Source organism: Dreissena polymorpha, chromosome 14, assembly GCF_020536995.1.
Source record: "Dreissena polymorpha isolate Duluth1 chromosome 14, UMN_Dpol_1.0, whole genome shotgun sequence".
NCBI lineage: Eukaryota > Metazoa > Mollusca > Bivalvia > Myida > Dreissenidae > Dreissena > Dreissena polymorpha.
The window spans coordinates 40,248,144-40,271,496 of NC_068368.1; the positions used below are offsets into that span (position 1 = coordinate 40,248,144).

Sequence of the window (23,353 nt, forward strand, 5' to 3'; positions counted from 1 at the left end):
TGTGTATGAGAGTTTGTTTACAGGTCCTACTGGCCTCTTCACGAGATTTGTGTAGCCCGACCTGAATGATGAATGAAATGGATGTAGTAACAGTTATATGAACACGATATATCCGTACCAATATCCATGTGAGCATATACTAATAATAATTAATTTTTTAATCGCCATAAGCTTGAAAATAAACGTAAATAGATACAACAAAGACCAATTCGGAGACTTTAAAAAAATTAAATTACCTCCCCTGCAATAGAAAATATATATGGAGACTCGCATTCTATGGAATATCAAAATCTCAATATATCTTTCTCCGAAATTTTTTTCTGGTAAAAATCATCTTAAATTTAGCTGTATATTCGTATGTAATTAATTAAACAAGAGTTATAAAAAGGCATTGCAAAAAATATCGCGTTTTACTTGAATAAGTTACCTCCCTTAAGCCTATCGGAATATCAAAAATACGTATATAAACAAAACGCGTTCCTTGCATAAGTGATAATAAAGCGCGTGCCCGTGCCACTCGTCCTCCAAATACTTACTAAATATAGTACAACGTATCTACAATCATTGCGACTAACTCATACCTCAGTAAATAAGTAACCAGGATAAATATACGTTTAGGTAATTAAGATATAAAACATACATATAAAAATTTACATGTTCCCTGTCTGCCGAACCCGATCCATGGACTATAGCCACAAGAGGTTTCTATGTACCTATGTAGCCGGATTGCGCCCTCAGAGCGCCCAACACCGACACAGATCACGCTACTCTCCGGTCAAACACAATACTGCATAGGACTGCTGCCTTTGTCACCATATTATCAGAATCATTAACGTGCAAAATGGAAACTTTCAACTGTCCTTTCACTTCATACATAAGCCATTGCCGATCTTCAATGACCGCTTATTTCCGAGAGATGCATTTTATTTTTTTCAAACTTCGAATTTTGATATATGTTTAACTTATTCATTTAGATTACATTATTTTCACTATAAATATTGACTTTGATCCAATTATTATCTGAAAAATACGATTTCGCGATTTCTTCAAAGATCGAGCGAGCCTTTTTACCTGTTTACTTATATATATCTAATTTAAGGTTACACAGATGTAAAGTTGTCGTGGCCGAGTGGGTAAGGCGATGAAATTGAAATCTTTTGGGATTTTCCCGCGCAGGTTCGATTCCTGCCGACATCGCATACTTTTTGCGACGCGTTTTATTTCTTTTCTAACGTAATTTGATTTAATATAGCACATAAGCTATGTTTATTGTTAAATATGTTGAAAATTGTATGCACATCCTTCAATTTTAAAATTAAAACAACGTTATGGCTAAATTGATTAATTTACTGCTGAAAATACGAATGATGCATGTTGCATTTTTATTTTTATTTCAAAAAGTAAATGGCAAATCTGTCTATTTTTTGGTATTTTTGCTGTATATAGTGTTTCTATAAAAACTTAATTTAAAATATAACTTAAATGATACTATTTTGAATTTTATGACACTTTGTTTTTAACCGACCCAATTTTTACTTGGCTGAAATCACTTACATTTCATGGCGCTATTCCATAGATTAAAATTTGTAAAAAATAAATGTCTGTAAAAGAATACTTATTTCATCTTGTTTAAACTTTAAACACCTTTACTGCATCTGTACACACCAACTGCATGCCCATATTTGGAAATTTGAATGAATTATGGAACTTTTATATACCCCAGAGGTGAAAATAAACTGTACAAAAGCCGAGCGTGAGGGTGGTTTTGAAAAAATCGGTTTATTTTTTTTTAAGCATGGAAAGCTACCTACAAATTTGCATGTAGTTTAGTGAAATGATGCTGATTAGGAAAATAATTAATTAAATTATATTTGGATATGTGCCCATTAGAGGTGCGCAAGCTTAAAAAGGTAGAATTACCGAAATTCCCGTTCTTACACGTTGTAGCATGGATCGGGTATTGAACACGATACACGTGTGTATTAGCACCCTACTGTAGTCCCGGCGGGGTTATCAACTGCACCAATACACCGGTAAGCAACCAGGGGAATATCATATGAAAAAAGAACTATCATGCATGTTTGATTTGTTAAAGTGTGTCACAAAATTTCCCTAACTGCCGATGTCGGCTATAATTTCGGTATAAACATGCAAAGAAATTAACATATATATATAATGTTAATGCCGATATGTTATTGGACATTTTGTATGTCAAATGTTCATTATTTGTATTAAAATTAAGACGATTGTATTGAACACGATACACGTGTGTATTAGCACCCTACTGTAGTCCCGGCGGGGTTATCAACTGCACCAATACACCGGTAAGCAACCAGGGGAATATCATATGAAAAAACAACTATCATGCATGTTTGATGTGTTAAAGTGTGTCACTAAATTTCCCTAACTGCCGATGTCGGCTATAATTTCGGTATAAACATGCACAGAAATTAACATATATATAATGTTATTGCCGGTATGTTATTGGACATTTTGTATGTCAAATGTTCATTATTTGTATTAAAATTAAGACGATGCTTATTTGCCAGAAAGCGTTTATTTCAAATTCAAAACAAGCAATAATCATACATAATACCAAAATATAAAACTAACAAAATGACAACACTCTCGCTTAACGCAACGTTCAGAAGCACGCGCACTTAACAAAATTATTGCAACTAATGCAAGCTGTAATTAATATGTGACTACTTGCTATACAACCAGTATCATGCGAAAATTGATCTTATTTAATTGTGGTTCCCTCTTTGAATTTATGTTGCCTGTCGACTTTTAGAATAATGTGTCAGTAATAAATGTTTTTCTTCAGTTTCACATGTTTTTTTAAGAAAATTTAGTGAAAGATGCAAATGTGTCTTATTTATTTTTTTCTGTGTCTTCAATGTATCTTATTTATATGTGACTGCGTGCTTATTTTTTTTTTCAAGAAATGAAAGATGCAAATGTGTCTTATTTTAATTTTATCCATGTCTTAAATGTGGCTTATTTATATAAGATAAAATGATATACTGCCAGTGTCATGCAAAAAAGGATCTAATTTCTTAATATCCACATTCACGCTTTGTTCTTTATTAGCACCGTCTTTAATTAGGCTATCTATTTAAAGTACAGATTACTGTGAACTTAATAATTGTGCAACGGTGATGTTGATCCATTATCGTTGTTAATTTAAAATGTAGACAACAAGTTAGCAATTAATGAAATCAGTTATTTTGGAAGTAAATCTAATTTTTTCTGTACAGTAGCCAGGTGGATGTGTATTGAGCGGATAAGATAGGGATCACCACAACAAGTTTCTAATACACAGTATAGACTTCCCCTATTATTATTAATTACCTGATTGGAATAAATAAAGTGTTAAAGATCATTTCATGTGAAAAGCAGGATTTCTGACATAATTTCAATCGTTTTGCTTTAATGCACAATTTCATGGAACAATGAATATATTGGCGCGATGGAACACAATTTATAAATCAAGCTGACAGTATAGTATCATTTTTTAATTATGTGTAATTTAATTCGCATCTCTCCCTTAACTCGTTCAATGACACGTGAACTTATATCAATTATAAAACATCACGTGCATCATTAAATATTTTTTTTTAATTATGAAAACATATATGTTCTACATGGTTTTGTTTAGTTTTTTTTCTCAACCAGAGAGACATTATAAAACATTGTTATATATAAAGCGCTTTACTTTTCTACATTACATAAAGATATATCGATTTTTTTGTTAAGTGTACGTGCTTGACATATTTATAAAAAGGCAGTGTTTATTTTTGTAATAAAATCGAAAATTGACATTTAATTTGATGCAATCCACATTGTTTAGCGGCCAAGCGCAGTATTCCGCTCTCGGCGGCCGATGGTGTATTGCAATATATACAATGAAAAGCTGGGTTTCTGACATAATTTCAATCGTTTTGTTGACGCGGAAGTGCTTTTTGGTGGCCAAAAATACTATTGTTCCCTTTATTTAAACCTAAATCAGTATTTTTTTACACTTGAAGGTTTGTACAGCGGGGATTTCGGTACCGGCGCGGGTTTATGTGCTTGTTAAGAATTACCGAAATCCCCGCTAAGAGGCAACATATTATCCTGATTTATGCTTTGATTAAACATTGATAACTAAATTGCAAAAGTGTATAGCATATTGTAAATAAGGTAGTACGATATCATTTGTTTCATCAGATTTGTTTGGAAAATACTTTCTGAAGACTTATTATTACTATGTCATGTTATATTTACATATACTTTTGTGTAACCAATGTTTTAAATGTACATTTTACCTTTTTTACATTCGTTTACACATTTTTCACATTAATAAACTATTTAATAATGGAAAAAATATTCTGATAAGAGTGTTTAACTGATTAACACTAATATGATTGTGTACAAATCAACATTAATGCAAAGCCAAAACCCAAACATAATGACATATAGACCCTTTAAGGCGTAATATGGGGGATTGGCGTAAACATGGGTGATTTCGGCTCTGGGCGTACGAATGTAGCAGTACCGAAATCCCCGCTAATTATTTTCCAAAAGAAGTAACCGAATGGGAGATAATACATGTCACTGGTTGCTAATGAAAAAAAAACACTATAATAATTTTGTTGACACTTGAATGTTTGTACAGCAGGATTTCGGTACCGGCGCGCGTTTAAGTTCTAGTGTAGAATAACCGAAATCCCCACTGAGAGGCAACTTAATGCTGTCAAGAGTGCTTAATAATTAAAATTAATATCATTTTTTTGCACCTTAACATTCATGTGAAGTCAAAAACCATTCATACCGATGACCTATTGACCCTTTAAGGCGTAAATATGGGGATTTCGGTACTAGGCGGGCGAATGTAGAATTACCGAAATCCCCTTTTCATCATCGCACATTAGTGTAACATAAATTTTAACACAATATATGTAGGGAAACTCATATGATTCGCGTAATGTGAAAATGATTATTATGCTATAATTCGACCACGAAACTTGACGTGACTTAATACCGGACATTATGGAATGGAGCTACGCTTGCCGTATTTGACATAAGACCCATTTTCGCAAATTATCTTATCAATGCTTATATGAATTTGATTGCTATAATCTAATGCGTATTCGACACGGAATTATTGTCAAGGTTTTTCATTTTGTCAATATTTATCATAGCAGGGGACATTGCTGACATCAATATGGATACTGTTTTCATTTTCTGTCGAGAAATGATATGACTTATTATCAAGATTATTTTATAGTACGGTAGCGTTCTCTTCACAAGTGAGATTTATTTGTACTGGTAAATTGCTCTTATACTCACCATTCGGACTCGACGATCGGCTCGAATAAAAATATTAGTCGATTAAAAGTACAAATTCATCATATTGAGCACGATTATTATTATTATTATTATTATTATTAATATTATTATTATTATTATTATTATTATTATTATTATTATTATTATTATTATTATTATTATTATTATTATTATTATTATTATTATAATTATTATTATTATATAGCTTTTAGAAACTTATACCTTAAAAAAAATCCCATTGGAAAAAAAATCCCATGGGAAAAAAAATCCCATGGGACAAAAAAATCCCATGGGACAATAAAATCCCATGGGATTTTTTTATTATTTTAAAACACGATATAACGCGTTGAAATCGCGAGAAATGCTCATCATTTGTTAAAAGGTAGTGTTTCTGAAGGTTACATGAATAAATCTCTAAAAATCAGAAAAAAATCCCATGGGATTTTTTTTTCCCATAAAAAAATGGGATTTTTTTTTCTATCAAAGTAAATTGAACGAAAATAAGCACAAATGCTTTAACAATGCTTAAAATCGATAACTAAGCACAAACGAACGTGTTTTATGTTTTTGAAAATCCCATGGGATTTTTTCTCCCATAAAAAAAGCTGGAGAAAAATCCCATGGGAGAAACCAAAATTCCCATGGGATAATGAAAAATCCCATGGGATATTACAAAAATCCCATGGGAACCCCAACTTTGCAAATAAAGTTCATAGTGAAGAAAACGCATTTAACAAGCAAAAATAACCAATTATTAATCACAAGTAAGACTTTTATCTTATACTTTATCACAAATAAGCAAATCTTCAAGAAAAAGGGTACTTAAGTTTGCGAAATTTCGGTTTCGCAAAGTTTTTCCGGTGGCCGTTATATGAGAAATAAAGATAATACAACAATTCCAATTGGCAGTATAAAAATACAAAGTGAATGTTTTTTGATAGTATAATGTTTATTATGGGTTACATTTTGCAATTGAATAAATTCTGTAGTTAAAGTCTTAAGTACATCAGATCAAATCATTCGAGTATAAAAGGCGTCTCTTGTGTGATGGGCTGTTTTCTCAAAACCAAGGAGCATTAACCCTTTCCCACTCAGAAACAAAGTGAAAACGTCTTTGTGCAAACAGCATAAAACCAGAACAGCCTGCGAGTAACCCACAGTCTGTTCAGGTTTTATGCTGTTTGCTGCTGATCAGTATATAAGGGTTGGAAAGTAATTAAATATAACTTTCTAAGGGTTTACAAATAGGTAAAATTACACATCTACTTGGTAAAGGGTTAAAATGTACATTTATATCATCATGTTACTGCACAAATGAATTAACTTATAATAGTGTTGACCTTGTGTATGTGCTGTCTTGTTTTTTACCTTTTTTGTTATCCGAAGATCAAACACATTTATTGATTAAGTTGGTAAGCCATTGATTTGTTGTTAAACATAATTGTAATTAAAAAAAAAAAAACATCCTCTATTTGACCATATTTAGTATGTTAATGAAATGTTTCTATTTCAATATTTTATGCTATACTTTTTCGTTAACATGTTACATATGAGGCAGAGCAGCATCAAGCAGAAATGGTGTGATATTATTGCGGATAGGGTAACTCCTGATAAGACTACGAATATGCGGCCAGCTGTAGAGTTACTCTTACTCTATATCGCGTAAGATCCATTTACGCATGTCACGGCTTAAGTTTTTTTTATAAAGATAGTAAGATAGTATAGGGGTTTTAATAAGAGGACGAATTTTTGGTGTGAAGCAAATGAACAATGTTTATATGTAGTACATATATCAATACCTAAATACATTTCAGAGTATTACAACTCGTAGGTCATCACCATTTACTTTTGGAAAGTTATTTACCATTGCGATAGCTGAAATAACATATAGAATTTAATGTAAAAGATGCAATTATTAATAATTGATTTATTCCCAATTTAATAGAATTCTTGGATCAATAATTAGTGCTAACGCTAATGAACGCTAGGGACTCTTTACAAAGATTTTTAATCGCCACTTTTATACAATCGAAACCGGTGATATGAGCTCGGCCGAATTTCACTTTTATCTTGTGGTATATATATAAAAAGCCTATTCGAACTTCGGACACTATCGTAGACACGTGTCCTTTCCAGTTTTATTAAATTTGGCCTACTTTGAATCAGGATTAGATGAGTTTTAAACCCTTTACAACTGTTACCTTTGCCATATTACAAAAAAGTTTATGGCAATACTTGCTCTAGTGAAAACTGGCCTAAAATGTTAAACCAGCCCCAGACAAATCCAGTGACAGTAAAAACTTGCCAAAAATGACAAAACCTGAAGTAAGATTTACTTAAAATCACACAATTTATTAAATGTGGTTAATAACTATTATCAACTTTATAAAATGACTTTAAAACAAACTGTATTTTCTAAATCTTGATCCCGCACCTATTTTTGGAGTGCACATAACTCATAAATTTAAGTTGGCGTAGATATTCTAGAGAAACGCAGTCTGACAAAGTTATATCAAGATTGTGTTATAAATGTAACTATAACAACCCTTATGTACTGAATATTTATTTTCTCCCACATGACGATAATACTTAAGGGAACAATAATTTAAAATGAAGTCGACTAGGTAAACAGCTAAGCGGAACAATATTGTTCAACTATCCGCTTAAAATAGGTTTCTGAAATATAACCAAATATCTCTTGTGTATTTGATCAGTGCTATTGTAAATGTCGTGTGAGCTTTAAGTGCTGGTTTATTGATACTTCTAATGTCCTATGTAAATATTGCTTAGGTGTATAGCGTGTTCCGATAGTGCTTCAACGATGTTAGTGTTTACTTAAACCACTTGTTCCTTGTATTTTTGCGAGTGAAACTGTACAGTGCCATTAATCATATAAGGGCGAGGAAAGTATTTTGTATTTTTCAAAAGATCTTTTTTTAATAAAAAATAATGTTAATTGCTTAAGTTTAGATATGCATTAAGAATTGTTCAAACAAAATATTTGCAAAAAAATGCATCCGGAAGTAAACTCAAAATTCACCTTAGTACTGCAAAATTAAGTACATCGCCCAAAAGCCGTAGACGTATTAATAAATATAGCAACGAAGGAACAAAAACAGTATATAAGATAAAGCTAAATTTCAATTATTATTTATATGGACTAATATTAGGCAATTTTATTTTTTGAATGTGACAATTAGACAACTCTTTCGTAAGAAAATTGGGTGGCCCTAAAAGGGCCGTTTGGTTTAATGCACCAGAAAACTCGTCAACTTGATTTTGGTGTACTTGGTGACAGCCTTTGTGCCCTCGGAAACGGCGTGTTTGGCGAGTTCACACATCTGCGTCTGATCCTGGGCATATGGAGTCCTGGTATGCGGGTCGAACGTACGGTCGGACAAACTTATTTAAATAGGCCTGTCTTGCTGGACTCAAGCCGGCGGCGGGCACAACATCTGGCCGAGTAGCATCACTGAATCGGAATGCGGGGTTCTTTCAGATGCACGTAGATGTACAGCATCACGTGATGCCCTTAGTGTTACGATTCCTGGCACATCTGCAGAGAACTTTAAGTACTGATACTGTCTGCAAACGAATATGCGAATTTGTTAACATGCTAATAGGTTTTAAAATTGAACTCTGAAATACATATTATATTAATGATATAAATATTCATGCAGCTGTCTCATTCCATTTACTGCCTTAAAATTTTCCCCAATAAACTGCTTCCATTCTTCCAGACCCATGCCAGGTATCGCAAGGCGATGTTGGTTTCAGACGATTTATTTACCACGGCCTCCAATTGGTCCATAGATTAAAATCGGTCCGTCTGTAGAGCGTCTTAATATTACTGAACCCTCCATCCACATGGCATTTTGATGGCCTATTATGGTATTTATGTAATTCAATTAATATTTTTAGTTGTGTGTTTGGTCTTGAAAATTATATTTATTATATGTATTATGCTATTTCTGTCAATTTACTGATTTTGACTACATTTATTTCATTTAATTTTAATTTCATCAATATCGTTAACAATTAAAAAGTAATAAAACATATATATATATACAAATGATTCAAGTTATTATATGCACTCAAACGTTCATATTTGCGAATCAATTTTAAAATCAGTATCTTGCGTTGAGTTACTAACCTGGTATCTGCATAAGGTACTCGAGTGTGTGTTTCTGTTCAGTCATAACTCGCCACATGAAGTAGCCCAACAGGAACCGGTTTTTGTTTTGCCCTAAAAAATAAAAACAATGATGATGTTTGATGAAAATATATGTTTAACATACTTACAAATATGTAAGTAATTGTTACTATTAGTAAAGTTTTGCATAAAATGCATGTTTGAATTTAAGAAAAATAGTTAACCATAATATGCTAATGTGAAACACAGTTTTCACAAAGTGTAAAATTATGTACTTTATTAACTTATTATAAATATGTATACCTGGACAGTTATCTGAATGAATTGCAAAAGAGGCCGGATTACCGCCATGGTTTCCGATCGCCCAATCAATCATTCAGATGACAGGCCTTGAGCATCGCAACCATCTTTAGCCATAGTCTCTTTTCATCAATAATAAAATTGAGTATTCTAAAACCAAAGATATGGATTTTCCTCAAGGACAGGAAGTAGAGCGGTTTATCTGGTTGGAGTAATGAGAAAGGCTCACACTATGAGGACAGGAAGTAGAGCGGTCCCATCTGGTTGGAGTAATGAGAAAGGCTCACACTATGAGGACAAGAAGTAGAGCGGTTCATCTGGTTGGAGTAATGAGAAAGGCTCACACTATGAGGACAGATAGTAGAGCGGTTCATCTGGTTGGAGTAATGAGAAAGGCTCACACTATGAGGACAGATAGTAGAGCGGTCCCATCTGGTTGGAGTAACGAGAAAGGCTCACACTATGAGGACAGGAAGTAGAGCGGTCCCATCTGGTTGGAGTAATGAGAAAGGCTCACACTATGAGGACAGAAAGTAGAGCGGTCCCATCTGGTTGGAGTAATGAGAAAGGCTCACACTATTAGGACAGGAAGTAGAGCGGTCCCATCTGGTTGGAGTAATGAGAAAGGCTCACACTATGAGGACAGATAATAGAGCGGTCCCATCTGGTTGGAGTAATGACAAAGGCTCACACTATGAGGACAGGAAGTAGAGCGGTCCCATTTGGTTGGAGAAATGAGAAAGGCTCACACTATGACTTAAGTCAAGGTGTAATGATGGTTACCATCAGTGTCCGTTGTTTCCCGACTTCTCCGTATACACTCATTATATAGCTCCTTTTCCTGGAAAATAAAAAGGATGACAGCAATAATACATAAATTCTCTTCCAAAAAATAGTCAATGGTATTGTCATACTCAAACAGACGAAAACTAATGTATTTACTGAGTCGTATTCGTGTAAAAAATCATATGAAAAGATAAAAAAAATAATATATAGTTGGAGTTACAATATTTTATTTAAGAGGTATTTACAATCTTAGCACGCCTTATATGGTCACCGTACGCATCCGTCGCCTCAGGCCTCGTCTGCCACGCGTTTTCTCATGTTTTCAACCTTTGCCCAGACATCATCACGGGAAGAGGTTATCCAAACGAATGAGATATATTTGGACCATATGTCTTGGAAAGCAGTAAAAACAGAATGATTCGATCAATAATTCGTGTTAACGCTAATTAATCTGCTTGATGATTTTATACAATCGGAACAGGTAATATATTCTCGACCAAATTTCGCGTTTATCAGGTGGTTTATTTTTAACAAAAATATGCAGACATTTTTATTTATAATTTTCACAAAAGCAAAGCAACGAAAACAAATAATAGATTCACTTGATGAACGGATAATATGGATTAAATGACCGCCCTAGAATTTAGTTGAATACATATGCCATTTATATTTTAATAACTTTCACAAAATCAATGGGCATGAAAACAAATAATAGATAGACTTGGTGAACGATGAATAGTGATTTAATGATCACCCCAGCATTCAGTTGCAGCATAAACTCTTCTTTTATAGAAAGTGTCCTTTTAATCGGCTACATGAAGAGCCATTTCTCTGTATGAATGAAAATAACATTATGATAATAAAATAGTATCACTAAAATAATGTGTGAAATTGCTTATTGTATGTATCACATACCGTATATGTTGAGCATCTTCATTTTTTTTATTATTAATTGTTATCAGCTCTCCGAAAGTATGCAATAGAAATTTGTGTACATTAAAAGATTGTTGGATGTTTTCATTTCCTAAATTCTGACAATTTGCGCTATTCTATTTGCAATCAATTTTCCGGCTGCATAAATGTATCCCAAGAAATCAAGGTTAAAACACTTAGACCGATACGCCGTAAAAAAACATATCGACAGATTTTTTTAAAGAACATTATTTTTACGTCATTGCGCCGTAAAGCTAAAAAATATTTGTCAACCCGAGCGAAAAATAAAGATTTAATGCACAGTGAAGTGATTGGTTCATTCAAATTTATTGTTGTATTACATAGTTCATATGTTCGGAATGGTCTTAGTGTGTCCGAAATGATTGACCTTACCCATTTTGTGTAACAAAATATACGCTTGAGTTTTAAATAAACAAAACAACACACATTACGGTAGGTTTTCTGAAAAGTAAGGAGTTTATTTAAGCTTAACTTTCCTCTTATACATTTTCACACTGAATAAATGTTCAAAATATGCAAATGCTATCCTTTAAAAGTAGCTTCAAGTGAAGATATTACAACACTACACTTATCGAACAATAAACCTTTAGATAATTAAAATCGAAATATCAAATGGATAGAAAATCGTCCAGTGCAGTGGCGTTTTAAGCATTTGTGAAATGTTTAATGAGGTCTGATTTATTTTCATTTCAGTGAATTTAAGAGATTCATGATAACCTATAAAATCCTTTCAGTTGACACCGTCAGCATAGGAATCATGTTTGCCTTTAAGATATATCCCGTTAATGTTCACAGAATGACAAGCGCAGAACCAGAAACCGCCTTTGTACTGATGTTCACAGGTGCTTGATGGGCCGTTATCGAAAGTGGAAAACTGTTGGTTGTTGTGCTCAGGTAGCGAATTTGTAACGTTCCCACTGAAGAAAGCAATCTTTGATCTATACAGATCGGATTCTGGTCCCACATAAAAGCGTCCGTACTGAGCAACGCGATAGTCGTTTTCAAAATCCTGCAACTCAAACCTCAGCTTATTGGGTACGGTTGAAGTAAGTCGATGTATGAACTCATTCCCAAGCCAGGATTCACCTCTCAGGGAGCCAAATCCATAAGCATAATCGATCCAGGGCCTGGATGAGTTTTTATCTGAACCGTCTTGTCTCCGTTGAATCACAGTCCATCCCCCTCCAGCCGTCGTTTGATCGCAGTAAACTTGAAATGGTCGCCAGAGAGTCGATGGGTAGATGGTGTAAACACAATTAGCAGTATACCCTTGCCGAAGAATGTCTAAGCAATCTGTAAAGGTCCAAAGTGGCCCTAATGTTGTTTGTTGCCCTAGGTTATAGGTTTTATTCGCTGAAACGGTCACACCAAGAATAATCAGAAAACCGAAATCATATATTTTTGCCATGGTTATCAAATCAGAAACTACAAGTTACTGTTGTAGATCCGTTATATATATATATATATATATGTATATATGTCAAGTTTAACAAAACGGAAGTATATTTCGAAATGGTACTTGCGATTGGTTAGTTTTGACAAATTCGCAATGATTATTTCGCGTGAAAATTGAGACAAGATTTCGAATGCGGCGTTTCAATAAGCAGATAACTGTGCACACGCAATTCATGGGTTAGTTCTTTGAAGCAAGACATGCATACTATTAGGCGGATATGTCCTCAAGTTTTCCATCACAAATACACGACAAGTTCATCGTTGATATGGTGTGCCTTAATACGTGTGTCTAGTTAGACTACATTGCCTGTTGAATAAAAAACTTAAATCCATTTAAGCAATGTTAGCATATTTAGCAGAATTTTGGGAAAGTTTATTAGACATTTAAATATATAAATCATATTTGATTGCTTTAGCCTGCTTAGCTTTCTAATAAGCATATATAGCAAGTTTATTAGATAGGTTGAAACATACATCATATTAAGCCATTTTCGCCTTTTTAGCAGCCTATTTAGCCTATTTAGCATACTGAGAAAGTATCTATAATGAGACAAAATATACAGCGTATTTAGCATACTGACTCTTATTGCCAAATTAAGCAACATGTTTAGCCAATATAGTACGTTAATAAAATATCAAATATTATACAGCATACTAAGCATATTTAGCCTATTTAGTACCCATTTTAAGGTAAAATAAAAGCTGCGCCATGAGCGCATGATACGCCCGTCGTTCGCCAATGAAGTAGTAAGGTAATAAATAACCCTTTGAATCATTTTTTTACTTCAGTTTATTTGTATTTGAATACATGGTTTATTTTATAAGTACATGAGCATGGAAATCACGAAATTTTGACGAACAAAGTCCCATAACTCTGGAACGACAATTCAGAATTCCGTCAAAAACGAAAGGGGATCAGGGTTTATCAATATTAAGATTGTGTTGAAATTTGAAAAAAATCCATCGAAGGATATTTGAGCTACAGTAGGACATTCAATGAAATCACGAAATTTTGACGAACAAAGTCCCATAACTCTGGAACGACAATTCAGAATTCCGTCAAAAACGAAAGGGGATCAGGGTTTATCAATATTAAGATTGTGTTAAAATTTGAAGAAAATCTGTCAAAGGATATTTGACGTAGCGTACGACATTAACAGACGGACGGACGGACGGACGGACGGACGGACGGACAGACGGACGCGGGGTATACCATAATACGTCCCGTCATAGACGGGCGTATAAAAAATCCATCGGGGGATATTTGAGCTACGGTAGGATACATGAACAACAATAACATTTAAGGTCACAGTGACCTTGACCTTAGAATGAATGACCTTGAAATGACCAGTGGTCATCTAAGTGTGCTTGCAAACCTTCATGTCAAGTTTGAAGACTCTATGTCCAAGCATACCAAAGTTATAACAATTTTAACATTTTAACATTTAAGGTCACAGTGACCTTGTGTGACCTTGACCTTAGAATGAATGACCTTGAAATGACCAGTGGTCATCTAAGTGTGCTTGCAAACCTTCATGTCAAGTTTGAAGACTCTATGTCCAAGCATACCAAAGTTATAACAATTTTAACATTTTAACATTTAAGGTCACAGTGACCTTGACCTTCAAATGAATGACATTGAAATGACCAGTGGTCATCTTCTAGTACTGGCCAATCTTTATTTCAAGTTTGAAGACTCTAGGTACAAGCATACCAAAGTTATAACATGAAATAAGAACTTTAACATTTTTACATTCAAGGTCACAGTGACCTTGACCTTCAAATGAATGACCTTGAAATGTCCAGGGGTTACTTACTAGTTCTGGCCAACCTTCATGTCAAGTTTCAAGACTCTAGGTCCAAGCATACCAAAGTTATAACAACTTTAACATTTTTACATTCAAGGTCACAGTGACCTTGACCTTCAAATGAATGACCTTGAAATGTCCAGTGGTTACTTACTAGTTCTGGCCAACCTTCATGTCAAGTTTCAAGACTCTAGGTCCAAGCATACCAAAGTTATAACAACTTTAACATTTTTATATAGCTACAGTAGGACATTCAATGAAATCACGAAATTTTGACGAACAAAGTCCCATAACTCTGGAACGACAATTCAGAATTCCGTCAAAAACGAAAGGGGATCAGGGTTTATCAATATTAAGATTGTGTTAAAATTTGAAGAAAATCTGTCAAAGGATATTTGACGTAGCGTACGACATTAACAGACATACGGACGGACAGACGGACGGACGGACAGACGGACGCGGGGTATACCATAATACGTCCCGTCATAGACGGGCGTATAATGAAACAAGCAGTCAAAGTGGAGCATTTTATTGGCGTTTTGCCAGACATTGTAAAATAATTGCATATAAGGTGTAATTTTCAATTTGGAAATATCTACAGAACTCTTTTACTTAAAATAATCTCAATTGGTATGCTAGTAACTTTGGTTTAAAAGGGAGATACCTATTTATTTCAGGGTGGCCCGGTCATAGTATTAAGAACATCAACACATACATTGAGACAAAGGGCAAGATGCAAGTACCACAACTCTTAATGTTGTGTTATTGGAGCCATTGTCTTTTGCTTGTTTTTTCTTTTGCTGAGCATAACTACATATAGTAAAAAAATTAACAGAAAGAATTTATGTTAACTCCCTGTTTCTTTAGATAACATTATGCAAAATTTTTGTTTCATGTGGTTGGCTAGTTCATGTAGAATTATTCAGACTGTGTGTCTAGATTTTTATCAATTGAAGCTTTTCAAAAGACGCACCCAAAACTTCCTGTTTGGGCATCTATTAAATCACATTACCATCCCTGTATTTGATGTAGTCTAGATCTTTATCAATTAAAGCTTTTCAAAAGACGCATCAAAACCTTCCTGTTTGGGCGTCTGTTAAATCAAAATAACATCCCTGTATTTGATCACATGAACCATTGTGCGATACTCAACAATACATAGCTGATGTCCTTGTCATTGTCTATAATGTCTGATTTGAATGAAGGATAAAACAAGATCCCATTTTAACATGTACTTGTGTCGAACAGGTTAAAAATAAACTTTTATTATAGCAACATCTTGTTAAAAGCCGGGACTCAGTACGTGCAGACTCGTAGAATCATCTCAAATAAATGTTTTTTTTGCAAATACCTGTTTATTTCCCAGCTTATTTTCATGGCAAAACTAGTTGATTATCAACCTTCTTAATTATTGTATGTGTCTAGCACATTCGCATTTAGGCAAACACATATTTGTCCAAAGCACTTATTAGGATATCCTTTCCTTCAAGTAATCACAGTTGCAGTCCGATGGAGAATTTATAAGATTATTAATATGTTGATATATGTCAATAAGTTTCTTACGTTTCTAAATGAGGACATATGGCAAGGTCACTTTTAGTGTCTTTTTGAACAGAACAATTTTAGCACTGGGGATGACACACAAAAGTACGCAAATATGACAATTAAACTTTAAAACAATAAAACATTACATGCTTCTTTTTGTTTGAGGGCTTTGTGATTCATTTTAGATTGAATCATGAACTTTGTAGTGAATACTGCAAATCATGTATATGCAGCAGCATGAAATGTTGACGTTTAGAAAAAAAGAACTTTGTGTGGACATGCACATTTGTTGATTTCTTATTTTGGAAAAAATAAGGAATTTGTATTGTGAATTTGACAATATTTTTGTGTTAAATTTGTTGAGTTCAATAATAAAACATCAATAAATATTAATTGATATAAATAGAGTTTCTCTTAGGCCGTTTGATAATACTTCTTAATCCAATGCGGTTTAGCAAAATCTTTCAATGCCGGTTACATGCCTTACGTTGCTTCCCGATATCAATTAAATGAAAAACAATAAACTGTTAATGTAGGCTATATCTTGAGAAGCTTTTGTTTGTTTTAATTGAGCAATAGTGAATAAGATGAGGGCCATTTATTAGCCTTTGATTTATTTTCTATTACAGGTTTTCAACTTATTGCGCTTTGGTGATTTGTTTTCCTTCTTTAGAAGGGGCTTTTAATAGACCCCTTTACCCCCAAGAACCAGTCCTATTGTCTGGAACAACCAAAATATAGGTTTGGACAAGCAACCCAAATTTTCTACTGGTTCAACTTGACAAGAAACAAAATTCAATGTCTTTTTTATCACTATAAAACTAGCAACAAAATTGGTTGAATAATCCGGTAATTTGGCTAAAGTTTACCGTTTAAACTTGATGTTGACATGAAATCTAAGCATTCCTTACACAGGTGGTTGGCTTGTGGCTATGAAATTAAATAGTAAAACATCATTTTGAATGAAAAATTATAACGCAATATATACTTGTCTGAAAAATCAATTCACTATTAAATATATAATAAATCATATAACAAGATATTCAACTAAAAAACAAAATGACACGAAAACAGGGCGCATGGCTTTGAACAGCCATAACCTCATCAATTTTGCAGCGATTGCCATGAACTTATTCAACGCAGAACTGAATTTCTTTTCTGAAAATGTACTTATCTTACAATATATTTACAAATTCTGGGTCCAATTAAAAAATCAATAACATGATACACAACTCTCATGACCTACCTGTCGTCGATATGACCCGATCCAAGAATAAAATCTTTACGGAGTTAAGGGCAGTGTCACTGCAAAGCTCACGAACCTAGGAACAATAATTAAATAAAACGTATAAAAAAATCTTCTCAACTTTCTTGCCGTTACATTATTCATCAAACATAACTGTCCAGCGCCTTTTGAAACCTTTTTTTCCATACTTTTTAACTGGCAGACATTTTTAACACACGAGTAATTTTATTGGTTCAACATGAATGTGTGTCTTCATGAAGACTCAATCACATACCAAAAATCATTTACATATCTAAAAGGGCTTCGTAAAACACCTCTGGCAAACATATTCTGTTTAAGGTCCAAGGCCCATATCTTCACAAAAATACAATAGACCAGAACGAAACTAACACGCCATATACAAGTCATTTAGGTTGACTCACATAGTCAAAATTAGCTCTTTATCTAAAAGTGCGTAAAAAACCTCCGTAAAACGGTTATAATAGAGAACATGTCTAAGTCCAAGATCCATAACTTTGCCAAAAATCATTGGACCGGAATGAAATTCACACTTTATCTGTAAGTATTGTAGGAAGAGTCACATTCCAAACAAAAGCTTATTATTTGAAAGCATTGCATAAAAAACCTCCGGAAAACAGCACATTTCGAAGTCCATGCCATTAACTTTCCAAAAAATCAATGGACCGGAACACAATTGACACTTCATCTGTAAATCATGTAGGTAGACTCACATTCTAAAGATAAGTTACATATCTGAAAGAGTTTCGTAAAACAACTCCGGAAAAGGGAAAATGTCGACTTCCAAAGGCCCTAACTTTGCCAAAAATTAATGGACTGGAACAAAACTCACTCTTTATCTGTAAGTCATGATGGTAGACTCACATACAAAAAATCAATAACATATCTGAAAGCGTTTCCTTAAAAAAATTCTGGAAATAGCATGAGCCAATGCTTTTTTAAAACATAAATAATTGATGTAAAATGCTTGCAGTTATACTATTTTAAGGTTTAAGAAGGCATTTAACTTTTGTTTTTATGGATTTCTTTGAAAATTATATTTTGTATGATTTTTTGGCAACAAGGGGTTACGAACTTAAAATAAATAAAATAATGTAATTAATTGTCTAATTAAAAACTGGTTCCATGAGTAGTATGAAAGAATAAATTAAAAAACGAACATATGATGACAAATGAGTGCAGAGATAATATCTAGGGTCTAGTAAAGCATTTTATGTTGGTTAAAATAAGTAACTCTTAAAATTATTTTTTTCATGATTTTTTGTTGGCATCACGGACTTCAAACAATTTTTTTAACCCAATACTGGTACTAAGATACTACTGGATGGCATGAGCAACGTCTCCAAAACATTTATACTTATACTGTTTATTCTGTAAATTGTATCTCTCCTATTCACTAAAAGTGCACCTTTTAATCAGAAATTTCACACAGAATAAAGTTTACTTTTTTTTTCAACACGCATATAGCGTCTTTGACTTGTTATTCAGACACAAGTTCTTCTCAGCCACTTAAGCGTTACCATGCATATATTTTACTAAATGAAAACATGTTCTACACTTTGAGGCATTTCATAACATATTTCACGTCTTGAAAAACAACCAACGGCTAATAAATTTAGATATCAAGTACTTCCAAACTAGCATGACCATTTCAGGCGGAAAACCTAGCAACCCTGATTTGTTCATATCTGCCTTTCAATTTGTTATATGTGTCATTTTATCGGAAAACATTTAATGTTTGTTATAACTTTTAAATTATTCAATGAAGTGATATTGTTATTGACTGATTAAACCAGCATACTGATTAAAAGGGAATATTGTCTAAATTATTTGCATTTTATATTAAATGTGTAGACTTTGCCTATATGTTTTTCAAACTATAGAGAAATCTTTTTAGAATTGACGACGTTTATAAAATATGTGTCCTATTATTTGTTTAATAGAAGTTTCAATAAACCTTCTACAAGTTTTATCAGATATTGGCCATAATTTCCAATATAATTAAGCGACTGAGCTATGGGAATTAATGAAACTTTCGGATAGAACGATAAACTTTTTTTATTTTTCAATATTTTATGCACTTAAGTTGAGCCTCAATGTGTATTTTATAAGCATTTATAGACAGTGGTCCTCATCAAAATAAACAAAATATTACTTGTTTTTTATCTGTGTAATGGTTAACAATAATTTTGTGGTAGCATTTTCGAGGAAAAACATTAGAAACGAAAACTTGTTAGGTGAAATTTTCCATGTGGTTACGGAAATTACCGATCGTCGGTTTCCGAAAAACAATATGTCGCGGTTTCCGCAAAACACGATGGTTGCGCCTAAAGATGTTGGTGTTACTGACTATTACTGGTTGATTAATTAATGATTTTGATTCTCATTTGATAAGGTGGTGATTTCAAGTCTAATAAACTTTGATATGAAAGCTATTCTGTCGTTTGGCATATATTGGCGATACATCTGTACAATCGGTAATTTCCGTAACCACTCGTCAAAATTCAAAATCAAAATTCTTATGTTTTACACAAATATTCTACCACTTTATTGCTAAATACTCGTACATGAATGATTTAAAGGTAATATATTATTGTTTTCAGCAAGGAACACCGAAAAGAACATAACCTTTTTTGTTTACAATTTTTATTTTCTAAATAGCTTGCATGCGGCATGGTATTGAATGTTCTGAAAGATAAATATCTCGACTTTCTTTATTGGATGATTTCTGACTGTTTAATACAATCAGAAAATAGCTTTTAAACGTTAGTTAGACCCGTGTAAAGCATGATAATAAAGTATCACTTTTTGTTCACCGCCAATTTGTGACATTACGAGTTTCCTCCCTTGTTGGTTCATGCAACTGGAAAAGGTAAAATTTCGACGTCAAATTTTCATAACTTTTCTAAAAATCAAAGGAACTGAACGAAAATCACACTTGATCTCTTAGGTATGTAGGTTCAATCACATACAAACAGTCAGCTCAATATCTGAAAATATTGCATAAAAAAACTCCGAAAAACGTTTATTTTAGCGAAATTTCAAGAGCCCATAACTTCGCCAAGAATCAATTTATCAGACCGCAACTCACACTCTGTCTTCTGGCCATGCATGTAGACTCATATCTAAAAAATAAGCTCAATATCTGAAAGTGTTGCATAAAAACCTCTGGAAAATTCCGGACGGATTGATTGACTGACAGTCCGACTTTTATATGTTACCCTACCGGGGGCATCAAAACGTTAGTCAGTTCACAAATTATCTCTTAAAGACCAATGCAAATAGCAGCACTTTTAAGTATTACGGTATGTCTGAACAATTAATTCTATATTGAATAGCTGATGATTCTTCTTGAGAACATTGGCATGAACATAACTGACCTTTTTGTTATGACCAAGCAATTGTAAACATCAGAAATTTGAACTCAAGTTAGAAATTAGGTCCATTTATAATATATTGAATAGTTGTATATGGAACATGGTAGCATAGTGAAAATAAATTACTTGAATTATTGTTTACTGTCTTTATTCCAGGCATAAAAAATAATAATATTTTTAATGATTCAGGGGACTTAAAGACGTATTGAAGAAACGATTAAAGAACTTTTACAAGAAAATAAACATTTAGAAATCTCGAGTCTGTGTTACAGGTTAAACTGGTTACGATTACTTGGCTGTGATAGACTTTGAGGCAACTTGTGAAAAGAACTATCCCAGCTACAGACATTGGGTCGTGCAATTCTCTGTCGTTTTGGTGGATGTGGACAAAATGGTAATTATAAGTATTTTTGTTTTAATTGTTACGCATTATTTCTGAAAATAAATCTAAGAAAACTATGGTAAAACATATAAACATGAATAATCTGGATGGATCACACACTGGAAAACAATTTGAGAGTAATATCTATAAAAAAAAAAACAATATTTGCAGCAGAAACAGGTTTTACGCCATATTCGGCCAGCGTAGCTACTGAAAAGCCAGGGTATTTGCGCAGTCTGGTCAGGAGCTACCCTCACTGCAAGTATTCGTTGACATTGTAGCTGATGACTCAGCGGATGCTAGGCTGGTCTGATGCTATGCTGGCCCCAAAAAGCATAAGGTTTTGGAAGAAAAAAAGGAATAATGTTGGTCATTTTTACGACGTGTTTGTTCAAATTTTGTTGATCGGTCACCTCACAAAATTCACAAAAAAAAGTATAACAAATTAAAATGATTTTACAGTTTGTCCTCTCTAGAAAAAGTATTGAAAAAGATATGTTAACTCGAATGAGTCTAACGTGCCATTACCATGAATTACCTCTAATAATGTTGTTCTTCAATGACAACAATTTGTGAAGGGTAATTTTCAGCTCGGTATTGTCATAGCCAGCTCGTCGTCCGCGGTCCGCCATTGACGTGCTAAAACCTTAACATTTTGTTAAGGTTTTGAACATTGGCTCTAAAATCAAAGTGCTTCCACCTACAACCTTGATGAGTTCTACATGCCACACCCATTTTTAGGTCACTAGGTCAAAGGTCAAGTTCCCTGTGACCTCTAAAAAATATTCTGACAAGCTTTCATTTATTCAAAACTGCTCCCGCAGCCGAGCGTTGGCACTCGTTATGCGGTGCTCTTGTTTAAAACCTTTATAAGATTTGCTTTGAAATATCACTTCAATGTCGTTAGAGATTACTTTTCTCATCACCTTAAAAATCAACACCAATACGTAATTGCATTTTAAGATCTTGCCTATGAATTGAACGTGTTCTTTTTCAAATAGTGTTATACACTAATCAGTTGTGTTTCTTAAATATTTATTTCAAGATTAAATATTTGTATGGGTCAAAACCATTTGAGCCGAGCCGCGCGAAAACGTGTCTTATGCCATATGCACCATGAGTAGCATGTATATTTGTAGAATAAGATTGTACCATGATACAAAATGTATGTCTTTATACTGGTATATGGCCTTGTCATATCTCATGATAATAATATGTAATATCAGAAGAGAAAAAATGTACAGTTAGCTATTATATTTGCAATGTTTCTTCTTAAATAATCATCATTTTCATGCTTAGCTGTTTTATACTTACGTGATACCGGTATTGCGATATATACTTGTAGTTTATTTTTCTATCCCCATTTTTGTATTCACTCTATCCATTATATATTGTATAAATGATGAAGACAGCCATTTTTAATAAACAATTTGTTTGTTGACTGCATGGCAACATGGTGCTCTTTAATAAGCAACTGAATGATGTTGCCAATTGGAATTATTTTTCTTTTCTATGTTTATTGCACGCCTTCAAATGACATAGACAACTTATGCACTTGCATTAAGCATTTTTTCCGTGAAAGTTAATTAGAATTACATTTGTAGTACTAGTTTATTAAAAAATATAACATAATGCTATGGACTTACATAAGCATTCATAATATTTTCAACAATAAAATACCATTTAAAGTAATAACTTATATGTAATTTATTTAACTTTTGCAGTTTTGCTAATGTTAAATGCTCACTAAATAATCCTTTTTTCAAAATGGACCAAAATGATGGCCTCTTAAATTTTTAAATTTCTGCATATTCAGATTACACTTGTTTGTTTGAACAAATTAGTTCAGATTTAAGTCATGAATATTCAGTAAAATCCTTGATTGGGCAGTTGTTTCTTTGACTTTTTTCCACCACTTTTAATTTTATATATTTCTCAATAACAGGTAGGGGTGTTGTTATTATTAACAAGGCTAAATATTTGTCTCAAAAATTC

General features: G+C 33.2%; 1 protein-coding gene and 1 long non-coding RNA gene across 2 annotated transcripts in view; both read right to left on the minus strand.

Annotated features, from left to right (window-relative positions):
• Positions 1-23,353, minus strand: part of LOC127857311 (fibrinogen C domain-containing protein 1-like) — a 95,731-nt gene that overhangs the window by 45,746 nt on the left and 26,632 nt on the right. The window lies entirely within an intron of this gene.
• On the minus strand, positions 13,755-15,285 carry LOC127858146 (uncharacterized). Its single transcript, XR_008038770.1, has 2 exons — positions 14,959-15,285; positions 13,755-14,813 (listed from the first exon to the last, which is right to left on the minus strand). It is a non-coding gene; the product is annotated as an uncharacterized LOC127858146 (long non-coding RNA).